Source organism: Ovis aries, chromosome 3 (assembly GCF_016772045.2).
Source record: "Ovis aries strain OAR_USU_Benz2616 breed Rambouillet chromosome 3, ARS-UI_Ramb_v3.0, whole genome shotgun sequence".
Taxonomy (NCBI): Eukaryota; Metazoa; Chordata; class Mammalia; order Artiodactyla; family Bovidae; genus Ovis; species Ovis aries.
This window is the reverse complement of record NC_056056.1, coordinates 164,288,915-164,294,281: the sequence shown is the minus strand read 5'-3', so window position 1 is coordinate 164,294,281 and position 5,367 is coordinate 164,288,915. Positions and strand designations below refer to the sequence as shown.

At 38.0% G+C, this 5,367-nt stretch overlaps 1 pseudogene; it reads left to right on the top strand.

The window, feature by feature from the left end:
• Positions 1-318: 318 nt before the first annotated feature.
• On the top strand, positions 319-1,199 carry LOC121818958 (olfactory receptor 6C2-like; annotated as a pseudogene).
• Positions 1,200-5,367: the final 4,168 nt, after the last annotated feature.

Below are 5,367 nucleotides of genomic sequence, written 5' to 3'. Positions count from 1 at the left end.
TGTCAAATCTACTTTGTAGAGACATGATATTTTTCTGTTTTTATATATGTGTAAACTGCAATGATGTCATATCTCACATTGCTGATAAATTTCACCTTTTCTCTTTTTTTCCAGACCAACCACAATAACAGTTTATCAATATTAGACATCCTCTCCAAGAATCAGCTTTTGATTATATTCATCTTCTCTCTTGTTTCTCTTTCCCATTTCTCTGATTTTTCTTCTTTTTTTTTTTTGCTTATTATTTCTTTTCATCTGTTTGAATAACTTTTCTTTGACTTTGTTACATGTAGATCACATAAAACATCAAAGCTGGTAATGAGAAATCATACAGTCATAACAACATTCATCTTGTTGGGATTTACAGAGGACGCACAGCTGCTAGTTCTGATTTTTGTCTTTTTATTTCTTACGTATGTGATGAGTGTTACTGGAAATCTGACCATTATCATTCTCACATTCATGGATTCTCATCTTAAAACATTTATGTATTTTTTCTTCAAAAACTTTACCTTCTTAGAAGTCTCATTCTCAACAGTGTGTATTCCCAGATTCCTGTACAGCATATTAAGTGGGGACAATACCATTACTTGTAACACCTGAAGAGTGAAGTGAAATTTGTTCAATCATGTCCAACTCTTTGAGACTCCATGGACTGTAGCCCACCAGGCTCCTCTGTTCATGGAGATCTCCAGGAAAGAATAGTAGAGTGGGCTGCCATTTTCTCCTTCAGGGGATCTTCCCAACCCAGGGATCAAACCTGGGTCTCTTGCATTGCAGGCAGATGCTTTATCATCTGAGCCATCAGGGGCTTAATGCCTGTGCTGGTCAAATATTTTTTGCTGGACTCTTTGGAGTCACAGCATTTTTCCTTCTGGCAGTCATGTCCTATGACCACTACATGGCCATCTGTAAACCCCTTCATGAACAGTAGAGTCTGCATCATCTTTGTGCTCTGCTGCTGGATCTCTGGGTTGATGATTGTCATCACACTACTCAGTATGGGCCTCCAGCTAGAATTCTGTGACTCCAGTGCCATTCATCATTTTGGGTGTGATGCAGGTCCCCTCCTAAAGATCTCAAGCTCAGACAAATGGTTCATAGAACAGATGATTATAATCTGTGCGGTGGTGACATTCATCATCACACTGAGAGGTGCATTCATCATTACATTGATAGGTGTTTTTCTTTCATATATATATATTCAGTTCAGTTCAGTTTCTCAGTCATGTCCGACTCTTAGCGACCCTATGAACTGCAGCACGCCAGGCCTCCCTGTCCATCACCAACTCCCAGAGTTTACCCAAACTCATGTCCATTGAGTCAGTGATGCCATCCAACCATCTCATCCTCTAGCGTCCCCTTCTCCTGCCCTCAATCTTTCCCAGCATCAGGGTCTTTTCAAATGAGTCAGCTTTTCACATAAGGTGGCCAAAGTATTAGAATTTCAGCTTCATCATCAGTCCTTCCAATGAACACCCAGGACTGATCTCCTTTAGGATGGACTGATTCGATCTCCTTGCAGTCCAAGGGACTCTCAAGAGTCTTCTCCAACACCACGGTTCAAAAGCACCAATTCTTCGGCATTCAGCTTTCTTTACAGTCCGACTCTCATATCCATACATGACTACCAGAAAAACCATAGCCTTGACTAAATGGACCTTTGTTGACAAAGTAATGTCTCTGTTTTTTAATATGCTGTCTAGGTTGGTCATAACTTTCCTTCCAAGGAGTAAGTGTCTTTAAATTTCATGGCTGCAATCACCATCTGCACTGATTTTGGAGCCTGAAAAAATGAAGTCAGCCACTTTTTCCACTGTTTGCCCATCTATTTGCCATGAAGTGAAGGGACCAGATGCCATGACCTTAGTTTTCTGAATGTTGAGCTTTAAGCCAACTTTTTCACTCTCCTCTTTCACTTTCATTAAGAGGCTCTTTAGTTCTTCTTCACTTTCTGCCATAAGGGTGGTGTCATCTGCATATCTGAGGTTATTGATATTTTTTCCCGGCAATCTTGATTCCAGCTTGTGCCTTGTATGTATCTCCCTACAAACTTCCCTGAAAAAGTACATTTTGTTACAACTCTCAAAATTGTATACCTATAATTCAGAGTCAGCTCAGAGGAGTATACACCCTATTCCTCCTGATTTCTAGGTATGGCCAGCTGTATGAAATGCTCATCATTTGGCTAAACTCTTTCATGTGCCATAAATATAAGACTTTGTCCCTGAAGTTAACAGTGTGTCTCAGGTGCTATTTTGCTGAGTCATCACAAGTGCAGTCTACCCTGGATTCACATAAAGGTAGTCTTTCATTTCTGAAAACAAAATTTCATATAAAAATTATATGTTTATAATTAAATAGAATTGCCATGGGTTGTATGTAAATGGTAGATTACAAGTTTTTACAGATTTAGTTATGTACTTGTGGTTAAGGGGAAAAATCTCTGACACTACTTTTATAACATAATTTATGCTGGTAATTACTATGTCATTTTTTTCCTTTTTATGTTCATATTTTTATAGTATCCATGAGTTGTTTAAAGAAAGTGGATAAAGGCTTGTTATGCCTATTTAATTTCTTTAGACACTGTGAAAAAAATCAAACATTTTATCATTTGACTTTTCCTGCAACATCACAATGTGTCTAATGCTATTGTCGCATTTTCTTGTCCTCAAAGGCACTGTTCTCACTGCTACCTTGTGGAAAGTTGATTGCCAAAACTTATATTAACATTCCTTAGTGACTTTTAAGCGTGAGTCTCCATGGACACTATTGTTTGTTGATTCTACTGACTCATTATATGTGGGATACATGAATTAACTAGCTATAACATTTGGTGCCAAATACGTTTTCCTGACCAACAAGTTCATCATATGAACTACTCCTAATCAATTGTTCTCCCATGTTATTCCTTTAGCCCTTTAGAAAAGACATTCCTTTATTTGAACTAGCAAGAGAAGAATATATATTCTCAGTGTAAAATAGCACAGTGCCTCTCACAGAGGGAGCTCTGTGTGATATAGTAGTTCTCTGAGCATTTTCAGGGATTTCCTAGCTGAATGTGATTCCCTGAGAAAACAGAATTCACATGTCTCCTCTAGCATATTCCTATTCAGCATGTGTATTGTTATGAGTATCTTCAAATAAACTGTCAACAGGTGACGTGAAATAACTTAATGGTGACGGGGTAAGTATGAAAATCTTTACTCCCTCAGTCATTTACACACTATGCATGCATGTTTTCTGGAAGAAGGTGGATGGGGAATGTCATGATAGATTTCTGTCTCTAAGCAAAGTGTCAGACATTTTTAATCTATTTAAAATTTTTACTGCAGTATAGATTTACATTGTCATGTTAGTTTCAAGTGTACAGCAAAGTGAATCAGTTAACTGTGCTCATTGTGTTCAGTGGCTCAGTCATGCCCAACACTTCTGAAACCCCATGGACTATAGCCTGCCAGGCTCCTCTACATGGGATTTTTCAGGCAAGAATACTGGAGTGGGTTGCCGTTTCCTCCTGCAGGGCATCTTCCTGACCTAGGGATCAAATCCATCTCTCCCGTGTCTCCTACATTGATAGACAGATTCTTAATCACTGAGCAGTCTAGGAAGCCCTGAAACAGTTATACACATACATATATCCTCTTCTTATTTTAGATTCCTTTCCCATATATGCCATTACAGAGTATTGAATAGAGTTCCTTGTGCTATATAGTAAGTCCTTATTGGTTGTCTATTTTATATATGCTACTGTGTATATGTCAATCCCAATCTCCCAATTTATCTCTCCCCCTCCCTGTTTTAGACTTAAACAACCAACCAGTAAGGTGAATACTAATATTAGTATTTGATGGGAATATCCCACAGTCATTTTTCTAGAATGATGGCCCCTAAAGATCATTAGCAAATTTGGTTGGGGAATAACACAAACACAAAAAAAAACACAAACACACACACATCAATAGCAGAGATTTTTTCATTTTGTTAACCTTTTTCAAAATTAAAATGTTTTGTTAAAGTTAAATACTTAAAGTAGGATTTTGTGAATTCAAATATGTCAGCATAATTAAATATTTATCTATGAACAGCTGGATTCAGAGAAAAACAATATATTGATTACTAAAGCTAAGATCATTTCAAGACCCAAGCAAATCTGAATCGTATATGCAGAGAACCACTGGGTGGTGAACTGCATTCATGAAAAGAAGGAAACAAGACAGGGACTCTCAGTGTGAGCTACAGTCACCATCAGATGACATTAAACTGTTCAAGAGGGTATCAGCCTTTCATCCAACTTTATCTATCCTGAGCCTCAATTAATATCGCTCCCTTTGATGGGGTCCATCAGCCACTGCACTTATAGTAGCAGAAGACAGGGTTTAGCTACTTAAACTAAAGAGAAAGATCTGGCTCAAAGCATTGGAAACTAAGTTAAGACAAACACTACATGATGTCACATACATGTGGAATCCAAAAACAAACAAACAAACAAAAACACACCAAAAACTCCCAAGCTCAAAGATACAGAGGACAGGTTGTCAGAGGTAGGGTGGAGGCAGGGGAACAATGAATGAAGGGGCTCAAAATATACTACCTTCAATTATAAAGTAATAAGTCCTGGAAATGTAATTTATAGCTGGGAGACTATAGATAATTATACTGCATTACATATTTGAAACTTAATAAGATAGTAGATATTAAAAGGTCTCATCACAAGGAAGGTATTTTAGGTAACTAAGTAAAGTGGTGAATGTTTGCTAGACTCATTATGATGATTATTTTACAAAGTATACAAACAATGAATTGTTATGCTGTACACCTTTAACTGAAATGGGGTCTTCCCGCTTGCCACTCAAAAGACATTAAATAGGCCATGTTAGTAGAGAGAAAAGTTTGTTTTATTTTGGATGCCAGTAACAAGGTGGGGGAATGATGATGCCTGTCCAAAGACTGAGTCCCCCTCACTGACCATCAGCTAGTTAGAGCTTTTATACATTGAGGGAGAGGGGCTACTGGCAGAAACAGTACAGTCAGCTCTGGTCACCAGTGATTTGATCAGCATTATCTTGATTGTTTTAAGTACAACTAGTCTTCAGTTCCAAGGTTGGTTTGTTTCCATTTCCTTGTGGCTAATTCTTAGAATGTAGTGGCTTGTGTATGGCTACATGGCTGGTCATCATATAGTTACTTCTTCACCTGGTGTGGATTCAGTATTTGTAAGACAGCTCATGGGACATGGCTCAGAATATTATCCACAACCCCAGAGGAGGAACTAAATGTCCTTGACAGTGCTTAATGACTGAACTATTGTTATTTGGTCTCCTTTGACTGTTTTCCTTTGTTTCTACATTTTCTCACTTCTCT